This window comes from Aquarana catesbeiana, linkage group LG10 (assembly GCF_042186555.1).
Source record: "Aquarana catesbeiana isolate 2022-GZ linkage group LG10, ASM4218655v1, whole genome shotgun sequence".
In the NCBI taxonomy this organism is placed as follows: domain Eukaryota; kingdom Metazoa; phylum Chordata; class Amphibia; order Anura; family Ranidae; genus Aquarana; species Aquarana catesbeiana.
In genome coordinates, this window is record NC_133333.1 from 32,032,434 (window position 1) to 32,053,717 (window position 21,284).

A 21,284-nucleotide genomic window follows, 5' to 3' on the forward strand; every position below is an offset into this window, starting at 1 on the left:
AGCTTCTGTTATTTATACAATGTTTTATGGCTTTGGGATATTGGTACAGCACAGTAAATAAATTCAATATGCAATTCTCTGTGTATGAATAAATATTGGTAATTAGCCAGTTTCCTGCACAGTACACTCAATGCAAAGGTTGTGTTGACAATAAATGTGTACCTAGTTCAACAGTGATACTTCCAGATTTAGCCAACAAAATATTTAATTGAAAAACAATTGCCCCAAATTTATTTGATAAGCCCTAATGCTATAAGAGTGCTTTTCTGAATGGAGAGATAATCACGTAGCCCAGGGGTAGGCAACCTCGACACTCCAGCTGTGGTGAAACTACAAATACCATCATGCCTTTGCCTCTAGGAGTCATGCTTGTGATTGTCAGGGTCTTGCAATGTCTCATGCGACTTGTAGTTTCAAGACAGCTGGAGGGCCGAGGTTGCCTACCCCTGACGTAGCCTATGTAGACCATCCAAACGGGATCCAAAACCTATTCTAGTGCCACAAATGGGCTCCTATCATACAGTGAAGGACATATGCATCATTCTGTAGACCAAGTCCCTTGTTTGCAAAAAGAAGAAGCACATCTAAATGGAGCACAAACACTCATTCTCCTTCTTAGATTAAAAACTCACGGAATATTTAAAGCATTGTGTTGGTCGTACTATACCAAGTTCCTCATACGGCCTTTTAGGGTATATCTTTTAAATGCCAGCTTTAAGATAAAAATAACAACCAAGATAAAAGAAGAAGTATTACTACATAATTAAAAAAAATACTAATTCAATCCTCTAGGGATTCATGTTTTATGTACAGTAAAACCTTGGATTGTAAGCATAACTTGTTTTGTAAGCATGCTTGTAATCCAAAGCACTTGTATATCAAAGCGAATTTCCCCATAAGAAATAATGGAAACTCAGATGAAGGTACAACATTGAGCAACTCACATGGTTGTTGATTAAAACAGACACATCCAAGTATGCAGGCATCTGGCATATAGCTGTACACATAGACCATCCTCCACAGCGCCATCGAAGTCATCCCTTCCACGCTGCGCTCCACAAGAGCTTCAAGCCTCGCTTTCAGATCACTCTACTGCAGGGTAGTCTTCCCGGTCACGATTGCAGACTGACAGCGGTGGGAGCCGGCGGTGCAGAGGATGGTCTATGTGGACAGCTTTACCCCGGATGCCTGCATCCCTTAGATGTGCCTCTTTTAATCATCATCCATGTGAGTTGCTAAATGTTGTACCTTCAATAACCACTTCAATACTGGGCACTTTCACCCCCTTCCTTCCCAGACCAGTTTCCAGCTTTCAGCGCTCTCGCACTTTGAATGACAATTGCGCAGTCATGCTACACTGTACCCAAATTAAATTGTTATCATTTTGTTCACACAAACAGAGCTTTCTTTTGTTGGTATTGATTCACCACTTGGCTTTTTATTTTATGCGATATAAGCAAAAAATAGCAAAAATTAAAAAAACAAAACAATATTTTCTACTTTCTGTTTTAAAAGAAATCCAATAAAATCAAATTTCGTCATAAATTTAGGCCAAAATGTATTCTGCTATTCTGCTACATGTCTTTGGTAGAAAAAAATCCTGATAAGTGTATAATAATTGGTTTGTGTGATCAAGGACAGATGTGCGCAGATGATCATTTACAGATGTGCCCAGATGATCACTGGGACAGATGATTTTACTGGGACATATGTGAGACAGGTGTTTTTACTGTGTGGGGACAGTGTGTGACACTGTTTTGGGGACACTGTTTTGGGGACACTGTTTTGGGGACACTAGCTCGGTAAACAGTGAGTAAAAAGCTAGAAAAAAACAGCTCATACACAATGATCACCGGCCGGCTGCAGAGATCCATTCTCCTCCTCCTCACTGACAAGCTCCATGTGAGGAGAAGGAGAGCCGATTGCCAAGCAACTGGCTCTCTATTTACATCATCATGTGATCAGGAGGGCCAATCAATGAGCCCTCCTGCCGATTGAAGATGCGCTGTGTCTGGCTGACATGAGCGCATCGGGACCGTGCAATCCTGCTTCTTCTGAGGGACATTCAGGAACATCCACTCAGAAGGAGGAAGCGCCCATCCAGCCATTTATGTGCAGTGGCTGGGTGGAAAGTAGTTAAATGTAACCATATTGCTACACTTAGAGGCACCTCTCTTCTCTTTAATACTATGTTGCTACTCCTATTGCAAGATACAATACGTTGTTTATCAAGTTAAGTTTTATAAAAAAAAAAAATTGCTTGTCTTATAAAACACTCACAGACCGAGTTACTCGCAATCCAAGGTTTTACTATACTTGATAATTCTCTGATCTGTGTGTGGTCAACAGCTTCCCTCACCAACCACCAGTGGTGAGCCATGCTAATAAGAGGATGAATAACTAATGGGGGCTGAATGACAGTGCTTGTCTCTGGCAGCAGGTGCACACTGTTGATGAGTGCCACCATTCAGCACGGGGGGGGGGGGGGGGGTTAGGGTCAGCACAAGCACTACTATGGGTCCTGGGAGGTGTGTGCCTGGGGATCCTTGGAGTGGTCTTGTTTCTGATTCAAGTCCTTGTCTCCCCAAAACACACAGACTCTGGGAATCTAGTCCAGGGATCCATGTTTAGGGCCTAGATGCCCCATTACCAACAATGACTGCTTCACACTGTGAGACTCATAACAGATGTTAATATCATCAGCTCAAGCCACCTGTCTGGGTACTGCTGCCATAATGTGTTTATTATAAGTAGGTCTCTCACATAGTGTGCCTCCTACAGTAAGTGTCTTTCACCCGTTGTTAGTTGTGCAAATTAGATCACCTATTGTTTCTGTCTGTCTGATCATCTCTTGCAGAGGTGATTGATATTGTGACCCCTGTATCTTGTTATCGAACCATTGTGGGATGTTTACTTTTATTTTTTTAATCAAATAGTTTTTATTGATTTTTTTTCATTATACAACAAAACTCAAAAACACACAAAACATTTCCATTAAAAAACCCCAACAAACAACAAATAAAAAAAAAAAAGGAGGATTAATAATTGCGCCCACCAGACTACACTTCGACCATTGCTTAGGACCCTCCATCACATCAGACCCATTAACCACTTGCCGACCGACTCACGCTGATATACAGTGGGAATGGGAAATATTCAGACCCCCTTAAATTTTTCACTCTTTGTTATATTGCAGCCATTTGCTAAAATCATTTAAGTTCATTTTGTTCCCCATTAATGTGCACACAGCACTCCATATTGACAGAAAAACATAGAATTGTTGACATTTTTGCAGATTTATTAAAAAAGAAAAACTGAAATATCACATGGTCCCAAGTATTCAGACCCTTGGCTGTGCCTCTCATATATTTAATTCAGGTGCTGTCCATTTCTTCTGATCATCTTTGAGATGGTTCTACACCTTCATTTGAGTCCAGCTGTGTTTGATTATACTGATTGGACTTGATTAGGAAAGCCACACACCTGTCAATATAAGACCTTATAGCTCACAGTGCATGTCAGAGCAAATGAGAATCATGAGGTCAAAGGAACTGCCTGAAGAGCTCAGAGACAGAATTGTGGCAAGGCACAGATCTGGCCAAGGTTACAAAAAAATTCAGCTGCACTTAAGGTTCCTAAGAGCACAGTGGCCTCCATAATCCTTAAATGGAAGACATTTGGGACGACCAGAACCCTTCCTAGAGCGGACCGTCCGGCCAACCTGAGCTAGGGGAGAAGAGCCTTGGTGAGAGAGGTAAAGAAGAACCCAAAGATCACTGTGGCTGAGCTCCAGAGATGCAGTCGGGAGATGGGAGAAAGTTGTAGAAAGTCAACCATCACTGCAGCCCTCCACCAGTCGGGGCTTTATGGCAGAGTGGCCCGATGGAAGCCTCTCCTCAGTGCAAGACACATGAAAGTCCACATGGAGTTTGCTAAAAAAAACACCTGAAGGACTCCAAGATGTTTAGAAATAAGATTCTCTGGTCTGATGAGACCAATATAGAAATGTTTTGCCTTAATTCTAAGCGGTATATGTGGAGAAAACCAGGCACTGCTCATCACCTGTCCAATACAGTCCCAACAGTGAAGCATGGTGGTGGCAGCATCATGCTGTGGGGTTTTTTCAGCTGCAGGGACAGGACGACTGGTTGCAATCGAGGGAAAGATGAATGCGGCCAAGTACAGGGATATCCTAGACGAAAACCTTCTCCAGAGTGCTCAGGACCTCAGACTGGGCCGAAAGTTTACCTTCCAAAAAGACAATGACCCTAAGCACACAGCTAAAATAACAAAGGAGTGGCTTCACAACAACTCCGTGACTGTTCTTGAATGGCCCAGCCAGAGCCCTGACTTAAACCCAATTGAGCATCTCTGGAGAGACCTAAAAATGGCTGTCCGCCAACGTTTACCATCCAACCTGACAGAACTGGAGAGGATCTGCAAGGAGGAATGGCAGAGGATCCCCAAATCCAGGTGTGAAAAACTTGTATCTTTCCCAAAAAGACTCATGGCTGTATTAGATCAAAAGGTTGCTTCTACTAAATACTGAGCAAAGGGTCTCAATACTTAGGACCATATGATATTTCAGTTTTTCTTTTTTAATAAATCTGCAAAAATGTCAACAATTCTGTGTTTTTCTGTCAATATGGGGTGCTGTGTGTACATTAATGAGGAAAAAAAATGAACTTAAATGATTTTAGCAAATGGCTGCAATATAACAAAGAGTGAAAAATTTAATGGGGGTCTGAATACTTTCCGTCCCCACTGTACGTTGGCAAAGTGGCATGGGTGCGCAAAACAACATACCCGTACGTTGCTGCATCATCTGCGGCTTGCATGCGCACGCTGCTGGGGGCACGCGTGGGTTCGGTGGACTTGATGTTCACCGGTGGCCACCGATTGTGGTATGGAGAGGCAGAATGGGGAGATGCCTATGTAAACAAGGCATTTCCCCGTTCTGCCTAACAACATGACAGAGATCTACTGCTCCCAGTGATCTCTGTCATGTTCTAGTGAGCCCATCCCCCCTACAGTTAGAACATGCTGAGGGAACACAGTTAACCCCTTGATCACCCCCTAGTGTTTAACCCCTTCCCTGCCAGTGACATTTACACAGTAATCAATGCATTTTTATAGCACTGATCGCTGTATAAATGTCAATGGTCCCAAAATAGTGTCAAAAGTGTTCGATCTGTCCACCGCAATGTCGCAGTCATGATAAAAATTGCAGATCGCCGCCATTACTAATAAAAAAAATTATTAATAAAAATGCCATAAATCTATCCCCTATTTTGTAGACGCAATAACTTTTGCGCAAACCAATCAATATACACTTATTGCGATTTTTTAACCAAAAATAAGTAGAAGAATACATATTGCCCTAAACTGTGGAAGAAATTTGTTTTTTTATATATTTTTGGGGGATATTTATTATAGCAAAAAGTAAAAAATATTGCTTTTTTTAAAAAATTGTCGCTCTTTTTTTGTTTATAGCGCAAAAAATTAAAACTGCAGAAGTGATCAAATACCACCAAAAGAAAGCTCTATTTGTGGGAAAAAATGATGTCAATTTTGTTTGGGTACAACGTTGCACGACCGCGCAATTGTCAGTTACGGCGACGCAGTGCCATATCGCAAAAAAGGGCTTAGTCAAAAAAGGGGTAAATCCTGAAGTGGTTAACCACTCTTCTCGCAGATAAGATTAGCAGCATTATGAAACTAACCAGAGTATTCAATTTAATTATTACGCCTTAATGGCACTTGGTCTTTGGGCGTGGGTGGCACCTTTACACCGTCACCCTATAGAGGTACTCTTGATGTAAGCAAGAATTGGCCTTGCTGTCAAAAATTGCAATGATATGCACCTGTCAGACAGGTGCGGAAAAATTGTTCTCTGGGTGTCAGTGGCCCCTTTACAGTGTAACCCTATATAGGTACTCTTGAAGAAAGCAAGAATTGGCCTTGTCAAAAATTGCAATGATATGCACCTATCAAACAGGTGTGGAAAAATTGGTCTTTGGGTATTTATTGTGCCCATGAAACCTACACCAAAAACATTCTTCCAGATGTAATTAACACCCACAACACTAGTCAGCCTAGAAGTCCTGCAGAGATTCCAAATCCCAAAAACAACTAATCAGTGAAATCAGCATCAGGGGCTTCATATCTGCTGGTAATCCAGGACTGATTCATTTTGATAAAAGTCAGAGGGTCCATGGAGTCTGTGGACAGACGCGTTGTATGATCAGGAACAAAACCTCGAGCAGCAATAAATGCCCATTCAGAAAGTACGTTGGATGCAGGGCAGCACAGCAGCTCAATAGCATACTGGGCAAGTTCTGGCCACTGGTCTATTCTCATGACCCAGTAAGCCAGTGGATCGTCAACTGGAATGCTCTCCATCTCTGTTTTCGCCCCTAGATAATCCACTATGTGATGAGGGACAAAGTCACCCTCTTGTCAATGAGGAGCAGACCACCTGTATGTAGCATGCGACAAGTGATCTAGGCCCCCATTTCACATGGGTCTCAGGTGTTTAGCAGACAATCTGAGCCCTATCCTATTATCATGGAGGAGATGTAGGGCCTGTGCACAGAGCCCTAGCAATTGCTGGGTCATTGCTATGGTGACCAAGAGAATGGTAAGTGAAGGGGTTATAACTCACCATTCATGCACACATTGAAGAAAGAGAGTTTTGTGTGAGCTGTGGACTCTGTATGGGCAGAGCAGCAAGACCCTAGTCAATCATTTGTTATAGCAGGCCCCTGATGGAACATGTGGATGATTTAATAACAATTGGCCCTGCTATTTACATTTGTGGCACTAGAATAGGTTTTGGATCTGTTCTATGGAAAAACAACCTTACAGCTTGAGGCTTATCAAACAAATCATGAGCAATTATTTTTTAACTAAATATTTGTTAGCAAACTCTTGGGAGTATCACTGCTGAACTGGGTACAAATTTATTGTCAACATAACTTTTGCATTGAGTGTATTTTACAGGAAACTGGCTAATTGCAAATGTTTATGCATACATATAGAATATTGCACACTGAAATTACGTACTGTTCTCTAACAATATCCTGAAACCATAAAACATCATATAAATATCAGAAGCCGAAGAGGACTTCCACAATTGGAGAACCACCCAAAGCTCAAGACCACCGAGCATCTGAAACCCAACGAAAAATGAAGTCTATTATTTTCAGTGTCTTCCTTCTTTCTTTATTCCTGCTCCCACTCAGTAGGTATTCTCTTTTAAAATCATATATTTTATATATTTTGTATTACTTATGTATAGTTATATCTATTTAGTATCACTTATTCTATGGATTCAACACTTTTCATAATTTGACCCACAGCTAGAATGTAGCAAGAAAAATCAGAACTCCTTGTCGGGTTAGTGATTCAGAAGCTTTGATGTCATTAGATCAGCCTAAAAACTTACCACCCAACATTTTAGGATAAAAACAGTTTTTTATTAAACAATATCATATTTTCAAAACTATTACTTTATAATTCAAATGTTGTTAACTAAACAAGCCTATGGCACGGTTATTTGACCACCAGAGCCCCTTTTGTTATCACTATTAGTGCTGAACAGCTATTCCAAATTCTGTAGGCTACAGCTATTTTTGCTATATCTTTAGTGTTATTGAACCCTCCTATAGTTCATACAATTCTCCTGCATGTAGGTGAGCAGAGTGGTTGCCACGCTGGTTGCCTTTTTGAGCTTTAGATTGGTTAATGTGAGTAACAAAGTCAACAAAGATAAAACTGAATATAGCCCATGAAAAGAGAAAAACACCTCAAATTCAGAGATTAGATCCTCAGTCCGATTGCCCGCATCATTCAACTTATTTACTTTAAACCTGGATCATCCCGTACATCCCCAACTTATGATTGGGCGGTAAAAGGAAAAACAGCCTAACAATAGGATCATCTCTCTGCTACCCAGTTTTCTTTTTCTATCAGAATTCTTCTTGTCAGTTCACTAGCTAATTAGCTCCTTAGGCTGCTTTTCCCTTTACAAGACACTAATACCTTGTCACGATGAATGGAACTTACACTGCTACATCATAATTTAATATAACACATTTAATGATGTATTAAAGATTACAGGGCTGAGTAAAATTGTGTCTTTTATATCTGCATGATGTCCAAATCTAAACTAGCTTGTAGGTTCTGGATTTCTACCTATATGTATGCCAAATTGATCCCCATTAACCACTTCAGCCCCAGAAGATTTGGCTGCTGAACGACCGGGCCATTTTTTGCGATTCGGCACTGCGTCGATTTAACTGACAATTGAGTGGTCGTTCGACATTGCACCCAAACAAAATTGACGTCCTTTTTTTTTAAAAAAAAGAGACATTTCTTTTGGTGGTATTTGATTGCCTCTATAGCTAAGACGGCTTGCGGGATCATGCTGACCTGCTGCAGTAAAATGACGGCAGCTGGTCGGCAAACGGTTAATAATGGAACCACTTACACTTTAGTATATTATGAATCCCAATCCTCTATAGCAAAGTGGACTTTTGACATGCCCCAAAAGGCCATGAAGTACAAATTATTAAAATAGGGGGAATACACAGCCCTCATATAATTTTTATTCAAACACAATTGTTAAAAATAAGCAACTACAAAATCTGCATAGATACTTAAAACATGCATAGGCCATTCCTTTTCATCAATCATATATGATCCAGCTCTACTATTAGAAAATAAAGCGACGGAGTTCCGCTTAATATATGTTGTTCTTCATTAATACAAATTAGTATTTCTCTATGCGTTTCGCAGGGCTTATCACCTGCTTCCTCAGGAGGATAAGGCATTATTACCTAATATAGAAAAAATAGAACATAAACCAACCAATTGTATTGCAATAGCCAGATGCATCATAAATTAAATTCAGGACACTATACTCTACATACAGTAAATAAAACCACATTACGTTATACAAATATACACTCAATGAGAAATAACATTATTAACCCTTAATACATATCCTGCAGTTCTAGCTAATAAGACAACGTGCTATATCTGCCATGGTGTTGATTCTGAAACCTGTAAACAAGAAGCAAAGGAATGTGAAGAAGACAGTGCTTGCATGACCATCTCTAAAGCATTTGGAAGTCCTGGTAAGTTTGAAATATTTATTCTCTCTCATACTTCATCCAAACTTTGCAACCTACACACACTGACCGTGTCCTTCACCAATGACTGGTTGCAGCTCATACATGTCTGGAGATGAGGACTCTGGAAATGGAAATGGGGAATATCTATAGTAGGCTCCAGCAGGAAAACATTGTAACATGCTGTAAACTTAGACTTACCTGAGTCCTAAACAGAGATCATTAACTTATCTCCTGGGTGACATCACTGCCCTAATGAGGAAGCACTATATTGTATACTATGTCCTTTTTGTGCTTATTATTTGTGCTCTTTTGTCTGTTCAATATATCATTGGAAGCATTGGTTTTTTTTTTGGCTTTTTTTTACAATAAAAGTTTTTATTTTATGTTCAGAAATAAAGCTAATGTACAATCAGAATAACATTTGTACATGTACTTGAGCATAGAGAATTCAACTGTAAATATGATATATTACACAATTATAGGGCGTACACACGGTCGGACTTTGTTCGGAAATTCCGACAACAAAATCCTAGGATTTTTTCCGACGGATGTTGGCTCAAACTTGTCTTGCATACACACGATCACACAAAGTTGTCGGAAAATCCAATCGTTCTGAACGCGGTGACGTAAAACACGTACGTCGGGACTATAAACGGGGCAGTGGCCAATAGCTTTCATCTCTTTATTTATTCTGAGAATGCGTGGCACTTTGTCCGTCGGATTTGTGTACACACGATCGGAATTTCCGACAACGGATTTTGTTGTCGGAAAATTTTATCTCCTGCTCTCCAACTTTGTGTGTCGGAAAATCCGATGGAAAATGTCCGATGGAGCCCACACACGGTCGGAATTTCCGACAACACGCTCCGATCGGACATTTTCCATCGGAAAATCCGACCATGTGTACGGGGCATTAGAGTTGTCAATAACAGTTGTCTCAACATGAAAAACATATGTAGTACTTAATCTTAGCTAAAGTGTGTTGTGATGATCAGCCGATTATTATTCATCAATAACATCATTTAGAAATACTCTAAATAGGCACTTATAGCTCAATGGAGCAAAGTAGAAAGGAAAGAGAAAAGATGTCGGTCCTGAAAGGGTGACATATTAGGAAGAAAGAAAAGACTGAAGGAAGCAAAGAGAAAGCAGCAGTGTGTCAGGGTCCTACTTTTAACCATTTTTCATCTTTGTATCAAAGAGTCATATGATGAAGAATATTTGAAGATGGTCCAGGGTTGCCATGTATCATTGAAATTTTCTATTTTTTTTGTGGGCTATTGCCCTGATCTCTTCTATTTTGTAAAGAAGATGCAACTCTTCTAGCCATTCTTTTGTCGAAGGGGTGGTGGTATTTCTCCAGTGTCTGGGTATCACCGTCTTTGCGGCTGTGGAAAACATTGTTATATCTGTTTGATAAGTGCAAAACGGGGGACCCACATCATTCCATCCATACCAACATTCAAACTGTACTCAATAACCCATTGATTCCATCCACATCCCCATCTACATACACTTCCACACACCCCCATTCCCACAGGCATACATACAGCATCAGCCACATACATATCCAACCTGTCAGGGAAATCATATGCATAATCATGCACAAAGACGTGCATGAAGATATGCACTTGCTAATAAGAATTCTCAAGTGACAACTAAAGGTTTCATAACTCACGTGCATGTGCATGCGAATTCATGAGTGACAGCATAATCGTGCACGAGGATGAGCACTTGCTAATAAGAATTCTCAAGTAACAACTAGAGGTTCCGTAACTCATGTGCATGCGCATAAGAATTCACTTGTGACACCTAGACATTATGCGCATGCGCATTAGCGTGAGCATGCATGAGTACTTGGCATCCTCTTGCCTATTTAAACTGGCTCCAAAGACCAGAAGATTTCTGAGTGGTCGTCAGCTTCTACCGTCTGTGACCTGATCCTGTGCTTGTTCCTGTATATACCCGGCCTGTTTGTCTCTGCTCGTTCCTGATACCTGATTGCTGACCCGGCTTGTGACCTGACTCTGCTTTTTGCCTACTGCTCCAGTGCCTTCTCTGCTCGCTTTATACCGACCCTGGTTTAGCCCTGGCTCTTCTCTGGATCTGAATCAGTACCTATGCTGCTTGGCCGTTACAGACTTCTGCCTGACTGACCCCCTAAAACCCTGCATCCGCCTGCTCTCATGCTTGGTCGCTATGAGGTTTTTTTTTCAAGCACATGATTAGAGCCTGAGGCTTTAATTGGTTTGAAAAAGGTTGGGCTCGGGCACAGATCCACCCAATTGTGACACTCGTGAATCAGTATATTTGATTACTAGCTTCTCCCCCTGGCCAATAATGAGGAGGAGGTGGATCTAAAGAAGATCGGGTTGGCCGGGAGGAGAAGCCGGGGAAGCCGCGGCACTGCGACCGTGGAGGGGTGAGTGCAGACTGGGGGGGCGTTGAGGTTACCCCCCCCAAAAAAAAAAAGTTTACCATGAGCTGCCAGTGGCATGGGGTAAACCAGCAGGCTACAAACCTGTTTAAAAATTCTTAGTGTTTGCAAGAGGATACCATTTAAAGTGTGAGTAACACCCTCTCATGGCTGAAGGCCAACCTGATACACTGGGCCCCACATCAGAAGGATAACATAGTTTTTCCCCTCCAGTGACACTGACTACAAAGCTATTTTGAGAAAGACAGTGTACAGTAGAGCACTGATCTTCTTCCACCAGTTCTTTAACACATGTAAAAAAATTGAGGAGAAACTGATGAGCAGCTGATGAGAAACTTCATCCATTTTATCTGCATGTGTGAATGGGGCCTTACTAGTACCTAAATGCAAAATGTAATAAATGACAACAAAAAGCAAAAAAAAAAAGATTCCACTGTATTCAGCTCAGAATACTTTTTCATTGCTACCTAAATCCACAAACACATATACAGTATATATATATATATATATATATATATACACACATATACATAGTACACAGTATATACAGGCATACCCCACTTTTAAGTACACAATGGGACCAGAGCATTTATGTAAAATGAAAATGTACTTAAAGTGAAGCAATACCTTTTTTCACTTCTCAGTGCATGTACTGCGTTGCAATAGTCATTTACATGCATAACTGATTACCTAGGCAAGTTGGCCAACCCCACAATTAGATATGTTGTAGTCCTGGGTCTCCTCTTGGTGCACCCCAAGTTTGGTGTCCCTGTCACTTATGGTTCGGGAGCAGTGCCATGTCAAGTTGACAAGATTTCCCATAGCCACCGATGTTAAAGGCCGGGAGCAGCATTGGCAGCTGTTGCGCAAAATTTTTTTTGGGGGGGGCGCAAACAAACTGAAAAATTCGGAAAAACACTGAAAAAAAACCTATCAATTACAGCCTCCCTGTGCCATCAATTGCAGCCACTGTGCCCATAAAATGCAGCCACTGTGCACACCATATGCAGCTTCTGTGCCCATCATATGCAGCCTGTGCACCCATCATATGCAGCCTCTGTGCCCACCATATGCATCCTCTGTGCCCATCATATTCACCTTCTGTGCCCACCATATGTAGCCTCTGTGCCCACCATATGCATCCTCTGTGCCCATCATATGCAGCTTCTGTGCCCACTATATGTAGCCTCTGTGCCTTTCATATGCAGCCATCGTGCCCATCATATGCAGCCTCTGTGCTCATCATATAAAGCCTCTGTGCCCACCATATGCAGCTACTGTGCCCATCATATGTAGCTTCTGTGCCCATCATGTGCAGCCTGTGCCCATCATATGCAGCCTCTGTGCTCATCATATGCAGCTTATGTGCCCACAATATGCAGCTTCTGTGCCCATCTTATGCAGCTTCTGTGCCCACTAAATGCAGCTTCTGTGCCCATCATATGCAGCTTCTGTGCCCACTATATGCAGCTTCTGTGCCCATCATATGCAGCTTTTGTGCCCATCTTATGCAGCTTCTGTGCCCATCTTATGCAGCTTCTGTGCCCATCATATTCAGCTTCTGTGCCCACCATATGCAGCTTCTGTGTCCATTTTATGCAGCTTCTGTGCCCATCATATGCAGCCTCTGTGACCCCTCCGCTCGCCCGCCTGTCCTTCAGACAAGCACTTACCCTATCCGGGTGACGGCGGCAAGCTGTGGGACGGGCAGGCGACGGCTCCTGCATCCCCCATGGTTCCCACGGTATGCAGCTTCTGTGCCCATCTTATGCAGCTTCTGTGCCCACTATATGCAGCTTCTGTGCCCACCATATGCAGCTTCTGTGCCCACCATATGCAGCCAATGTGACCCCCTGATTGTCCGCCTGCCCGTCATCATACCGGCACTTACCCCATCCGGGTAACGGCAACAAGCTGTGGGATGAGCAGGTGACGGCTCCTGCATCCTCTATGGTTCCCATGCATCTCCTCCTCCATTCCGCTAGGTGTCCAATAGGGATGTCTGTGCCTTCAGCCAATCAGGTGACGGGTATTGGACCTGTGCTCCCTGATTGGCTGAGAGGAGGTTCAGTGTTAGCAAAGCAAATATTTATTTACTTTGCTAACACATCTGGGTGGGCTCGTAGCACAATGCTCTGCGCTACGAGTCCACCTTTATTGACGCCTATTAGAGCCTATGGCTCTAATCAGGTGCTTCAAAAATACCCCCCCACCACCACTGTAATTCAGACACCCGGCATCCGGAAAGGGGCCGGATGCCTGAATAGGGGGCAGTGGCCATGGATAGATTCATGCAATGCATGAACCTATCCATTTTACATACGGGGGATGGCTGGAGAGAGGGGGCGGCACCTGTTCGCCCTTATGGACGCACCGCCACTGGGGAGCAGTGCCATGCCAAGCTGACCGAGATTTCCCACGGACGCCAATGTGTCGGTACTTACGAGTGTATGTAAAGTAAGGGTACGTACAGCGGAGTATGCCTATACTGGATATAACACTTTATATATGTTTTTTCTTCTGACATTGTGTTCATCATATCTGTTTAAAAAAATCATATTATTCATTTTATTTAGTGCCATACAATAATCAGACTGAACCAAAAGGCAGGTTATGTCCACTTTGCTATGCGTTTAACACCCTGCAAGGCTGTAATGCAACAAAGTTGACAGTTTGTTTAGGAGAAGATGATCTGTGTGTACGTTTCCGAGGAACTCTTGAACCACCTGGTAAGTGTTTGTTAAATGTTAGTTGTTATTATTTGCTATTGCTAATTTAAAAATATTAATTTATTACCTGTATTTATATAGTGCCAACATTTAATGTGGTGCTTTACATATATTGTTCATTTGCATCATTCCCTGCTTGCAATCTAAAGTCTCTAACATGCATGCATACACATACCAGGCTAACATGCAAGCAATGGGAGATCATGCAGAGTTATACAAAGTCTGTGTAGATAGTGTAACAGCTGGAACTCAAACCAATGCCCCCAATGCTGGCAAGGCAGGAGTGCTAACCACTAATGCCGCGTACACACGAGCGGACTTTTCAACCGGACTGGTCCGACGAACCGAGTCCGGTGGACAATTCGACCGTGTGTGGGCTTCATCAGACCTGCAGCGGACATTTTCGGTCAAAAATCTGACGGACTTCAGATTTGGAACATGTTTCAAATCTTTACGTCGGAACTCCGCCGGACCCAGTTCTTATTGAAAAGTCCGCTCGTCTATATGCTAGTCCGACGGACGAAAACCGACGCTAGGGCAGCTATTGGCTACTGGCTATAAACTTCCTGATTTTAGACCGGTTGTACGTCATCACATACGAATCCGTTGGACTTTGGTGTGATCGTGTGTAGGCAAGTCCGTTCGTTGGGAAAGTCCGTTGGAAGTCCGTCGGACTAGTCCGGTCGAAAAGTCTACTCGTGTGAACGCGGCATAAGACACTGTGCTGTCCCATGAGCTCAATAATAAAAATATATAACCTAACATTTCTTCAAAACTGGTAATTGTATTTCTTATTTGAGAAAAATGTTGCACTATTATACAATAACATAGTTAAATGTGCAAAAAAATTAACACATCAAACACATGTGATAAATAAAACCAATAATGGCGATTTTGTTAAATAGAAGTTACTAATGTGTAAAATAATTTATAATGAAAGTCCACCACAAATGTTGAATAATGAGTGAATCCAACAATCATGTGCCACCTCCACCAGGTCTCCCAAGTGTGTTAGCACCTTTTTTTTTTGACCCCCATTACAAAGGTCAAACAAGCATGAGCTACATTGGTCCAGGAGAGGGTGAGACTAGTGATGGCTGCTGGCATCTGATTTCATATGGGAGCGATCCCAGCCTGCGGAGGTTCAATAGACACACATGGAGAGATTTACTACAAACAGGTGTACACAGGATCTGGTGCAGACGTGCATGGTGGCTTCTAACTTCAGCTTGCTCAATTAAGCTTGGGCAATAAAATCTGGAAGCTGACTGGTTACTATCTAGAGATGCACCAGATTTTGTACTCTCCCGTTTTAGTAAATCCCCCCCAATGTGTCTCTCCATGCTTTCATTAATAGCATGTGCTTGCATCAATAAAATATTTTTAGCAGTGAGCACTATGAATTGCTTTTTTTTTTCTTAGAGCCTTTGGACACCAAGCTGCAGAGATGCAATATATATTTTCTGGTGGCTGATTAACCTCTGTGGCAGTGAAAAATGCCTCCATCATCTTTGGAAGTGTTCAAGAGGGATATACAGTGGAACCTCGGATTGCGAGTAATGCGGTTAACGAGCGTTTCGCAATACGAGCACTGTATTTTTAAAAATCGTGACTCGGTTTGCAAGTGTTGTCTCGCAAAATGAGCAAGATTCAGGCCAAAACAGGGTGCAGTACTGCTTTTGGCCTGAGGTGGGGGGGCGCCGGAGCCGAGCAGAGCCAAAGGTCACGTTTGGAAATGCACGGAAAGGCCCGAGCACGGCACGGCTGACCTCGGCAAATCTCGGGTAGGAAGTCTTTCCGAGGTTTGCCGAGGTCAGCCGAAGTGTCCTCGGGCCTTTTCGGCCGTTTCCGAGGCTCTCCGGTGCCCCCCGCCTCTGGCCGCGTGCGGTATTGCATCCCATTGAAGTCAATGCAGAATGAATTATTTTCGTTTCCATTGACTTCAATGTGAAAACTCGCTTTGATATGTGAGTACTTTGGATTAGGAGCATACTCCTGGAACGGATTATGCTCGTAATCTGAGGTTCCACTGTACCTTGGAGATATCCACCCTACTATACTTGTCTGACCTTTGTAGTGGGGGTCAAACTAAAAAGTCAAAGCACACCCTTGGAAGTCCTGGTGGAGGTGGCATATTATTGTTGGATTCGCTAGTTATTCAACATTTGTTGTTGACTTGACTTAACTTGAAGCCAATGGACATAGCTTCTATTACACAAGATCACCATTCTTGTTTTTATTTATCATATGTGTTTAATGCATAATTTTTTTGTACATTCAACTTTACTTTTGTATAATAGCTCAGCACTTTTCTCACATCTACTCTGAGGCTGGATTCACACCAGTCCGGTGCGAATTCCAGCTCCGTCCTCTGTGCGAAGAGAAAAAGCAGATGTTTAGCGCTTCCTCTCCGTTGTAGACGAGGATCAGCTGAGCAGGGAGAGGGGGAGGTGTAGTGAGGAAGGGGGAGAGAATGGCTGTTCACAACGTAACGCATCTGCGAATCGTTCCCATAGAAGAATATGTGCCTGCACTTTGTACCGCACTGCCTAGAAAACGCACATGTTTTTTGGGCAATGCAGAGTGCAAATGCAACGCACATATGTTAACCAGACTGTTTGAAACAACTCGATTTTAAAATGTTCTGCGAATTGGATGTGGTGTAAGCCGCATCCAATTGGCATAGGTGTGAACCCAGCCTTAGGAGTCTTTCATATCTTTGTAAGCAATTGTGGTCATTGTTAGATTATTATTATTATTTTTTTTAAGACATAGGAGTTGATCTATAAAGAACTTGCATTACCTTTTGCCCAGTGAAAGTGCATGCACATTTGTTCAGTGCAGATGGGGCAAAAAAATAAATAAAAAACTCCACAATATAAATAGGCGATATATCCTTATGCCGCGTACACGCGATCGGACAGCAAAAGACCGATTAGAGCTTTTGGTCGGAAAATGCGACCGTGTGTATGCTACATCGGACTTTTGCTGGTCAAATTCCAGCCATCAAAAGATTGAGGGCAGGTTCTCAATTTTTCGGTCGGAAAAAGTTCCTATCCGAAAATGCGATCGTCTGTAGCAATTCCGACGCGCAAAATTCCTACGGATACTCGGAAACAATTCGACGCATGCTCGGAAGCATTGAACTTCATTTTCTCGGCTCGTTGTAGTGTTGTACGTCACAGCGTTCTTACCGGTTGAAAGTTTCAGCGAACTTTTGTGTGACCGTGTGTATGCAAGGCAAGCTTGCGCGGAATCCCTTCGGAAAAGCTATCATATCTTTTTCCAGCCAAAATCCCGATCGTGTGTATGCGGCATTAGCATTTTGAATGTCAATCAATTAAAACAGAAAACACTGCATTTAGCCACAAGATGGGGCACAGAAATTTCCAATAACACTACATCCAGTGGCCAAATGTGGTATTTTCCATTTAAAATCAATTGTTTACATTTGTGCAGCACAGGATATAGACTACTTATATTTGGTTTTTTCCCTATTTGCAGAGAACGAATGTACATACTGTACACTTCATTGGGCAAATGGCTATGCAAATTCTTTTTTTAAATCAACCTCAAAGTCTTGCTGCATCTTTACATGTGCATTAGTTCTCTTTTTTCAAGCTTGTTTATTTTTACCTGATTTTTTTTACTGTACTTTATCTACAGAACACTACTCCTCCATAAAAAATTTGGGGAAGGTGATTTTTAGTCCACGTAGGTAGCTGGGAACAATGTGAACTGATAAAAGTACAGCACAAGTTATTAGGGGAAGTTATGGGGAAGTTATTAGCTTATATGATTTTTAGCAGGATCGACAGTTATTTGTGCAATTATCAAATAAAAAAATAAAAAATAAAGTTTATTCTTAGGGTGTACATATCCTTTACAGCAATAGTAGTACATGCAAGGAACAAAACATCCTTTTTTGGATCTTCAGTGGCCATAACCAACAACCTTTACTACAGCGGACCCCAACCTTTTTGAAACCGGGGACCGGTTTAATGACAGCTAATTTTCCCAAGGACCGGGGGCAGGGATTGGACAGGTAGGGGGATGGGATATTCACGGAGGCTGTCCTCAGCCTCCCTTCACACCACAACCCCCCTTTACAGCATAGTCTCCCCTTTATATCAGTGTGCTCAGCTCCCCTACACATCACAGCGCCCTGTTTACAATACAGTGCCCCTTTACAGTGCAGTCCCCTTTACATCACAGTGCCCTTCTAAATTAATGGGAACTGCTCTGTAAAGGGGGCACTGTGATGCAAACGGGCGCTGGGATGTAAAGGGGGGCTGTAATCTAGAGGGGCCTGCACTGCAAAGGGGGCGCTTTGATATAAAGGGGCACTGTAATGATTACAATGCCCCTTTACAGTGCCCCCAGCAATCACAACTTCCTCCATCACAGTGCCTGTGCAGTCTGCCCCCCCTTTCCTCTCTAACATTACACATCGCTAACCTCTGCTTCTCCTGTAAAGTACATCGATGGCTGGGTGGGCGGAGGAACTAGGAAACATGGGCATGGCCGCACAGCAGGAGGTGAGCAGCAAGCGTTGGTCTGTAATAGTCCTGTGCAGACTGCGGACGCCCCTCATCTCTTACTGTGCGGCCTGATCATCAACAGGCGGTCCGCGGCCCGGGGGTTGGGGACCCCTGCTTTACTAGACCTGAACACACATGCTAACCTGCAAGAGAAGCATGCTGATTATTTCTTTATAGTGATTTCCTTGTTTGTGTGCATTTCTTTTAGCAAATTAGGCTTGATGAGTATTTTCTTTTCATAGGGGAGAAAGAAGTTGACTTCTCAAGTCAAGGATGCAGTTCTAAAGTTGCTTGTGGCTTGGACTACAGCGCACTGATTGGTGTGAAAATAACTAAGCAACTAGAATACACGTGCTATGTACCTAAAGCTTCTCATCCATCACATGAATAATATCCACAAAACTGAATTGCCCTGGTTCAAGAAATGTAAAGCAAATTTGCATAATTATTGGTAAAGGCAGTGCATTAGTTATAAGTCATAGATCATGATTAAATAATCTTACAGTTGTAACATTAGCTGGTTGATAACCATAAACATAAATGTGCTTTCAAAAAAGTTCCCATATTAGGAATGCTGGAATGCTGCATTAATTTTCCACTATGGTTGTTTGCTATATGGCTAAAAGGTTGGTAAACAGCTGGCCAACTTACCTTCACTGTAGGGCCAAAGGTTTTTAAACGCATGGCCTTCTACACTATTTGTTCAAAAATATAGGAACTCCCATGACTGAGTTAATGGGTACTGTTAATGCTAGAGTGAGCAAAGACATCTTAGATAATCGTGGCAACCTTGTATTACCAGTTTGGTGAAGGCCCTTTTCTGGTCCAGCATGACTGTGCCCCCTGTGTACAAATTCAGCTTTATAAAGACATGATTTGATGGGTTTGGTGTGGAAGGAACTTGAGTTGCCTGCACAGTACCTTGACCTCAACCCCACTGAACACCTTTAGAATGAATTGGAACATCAGTCTTTTCATCCAATACCAGTACCTGACCTCACGAATGCTCTTTTGACTGAATAGACATTAATTTCCACAGAGGTACTCCGAAATCTTTAGGAAAGCCTTCCCAGAAGAGCAGAGACTGTTATACAGTAGATGCAAAGAGTTGTCCAACTTCATATTACTGTCCACAGATTTAAAATGGGGCGGCCAACCAAACTATCTAGATGAAACATCTAATGGAAAAGGGAAAAGTCCTGGAAGTCGCACATCTCTGTAAGAAGGTATATGACAGCCTCAGCCTGGGCTCCAACCACTCAATCCTCCCAGGAAGCTTAGTCATGGGAATGAAACAGTCACCTATGTATGCTTGTTGGCCATCCCATAAAACCTTTGGTTATATAGTATATATGTAATAAATGTTGCATTTTTCACTGTGTCTGCGTGAGATTCCTCTGGATACTTTGGATTCTTCTCACAATTATAACAAAGGGTTCCTAATGCGTGTACTGAGCCTGGATGACTGTGGTAGAGATATTAGATTGTAAGCTCTTTTGGAGAAAGGACTGATATGGATTTGGATTAAAGTGGATATCTGTGTATCAAACATTGCAATTGGCTGTCTTTTCTGCACAACTTCTATATAGGTGACCTTGCTCTGCCAATTTATTTGAAGAAGAGATGCAGCAAAATTCGAATTAGAGGTAGCACAACCTGAATATGTAATACACAAATACAGAAAAGGTATTTACAAACTGCAAAGGGGATACAACTGAAATAATAAAAATGAAAAGAGGAAATATTTTGATGTCATACTATTATTCACAGCCTCCATCGTGTTAACCACATTGCTATAAGCCTACCAACCTAATCATTATTTTTTTTCAGATAAGAGCTCAATAGTCTTCATGCAATAAATATAGTTCATAGCAAAAATCTCTTTTTTTTAAATAAATGTATCTTTTTTTTTTGGTAAAGATAAAGACAGAACAGCTAACATTCAATGCTTGTGGTTTTAGATCATCTTTTAAGCATTGCTGTAATGGGATGTTACTCCTCTGTAATTGCGTAGTAAAAGCTAATTCTTCGCCTTTTTGCAAAAAAACTCACTGGGATTTAGTTGCTTTACTAAAAGTGAAGAGTGCAAAATCTGGTGCAGATCTTCATAGAAACCAATCAGCTTCAGTTTTTTTTGCCAAAGCTTAATTGAACAAGCTGAAGTTAGAAGTTGATTGGCTACCATGTACAGCTGCACCAGATTTTGCTCTCTCCAATTTTAGTAAATCAACCCCCCATTTCAGCCATAGGGCTTTTCAAATACAACTGGTACAATTATTTATCTTATAACATTTGGTTAGCTACATCTGGAAGTATAAAAAAATAGTCAATAGACATGTGCACTGCTGAAAAATGTGTTTGTTTTTGTTTCATTCGCTTTTTTTTTTTTTCATTTTTCGGGTCATTCGTTATGATCGCAATTCATAAATTCGTAAATTTG

General features: G+C 41.9%; 1 long non-coding RNA gene across 1 annotated transcript; it reads left to right on the forward strand.

The window, feature by feature from the left end:
- Positions 1 to 7,110: 7,110 nt before the first annotated feature.
- Positions 7,111 to 20,959, forward strand: LOC141110005 (uncharacterized). Its single transcript, XR_012236207.1, has 3 exons — positions 7,111 to 7,243; positions 9,015 to 9,140; positions 19,087 to 20,959. It is a non-coding gene; the product is annotated as an uncharacterized lncRNA (long non-coding RNA).
- Positions 20,960 to 21,284: the final 325 nt, after the last annotated feature.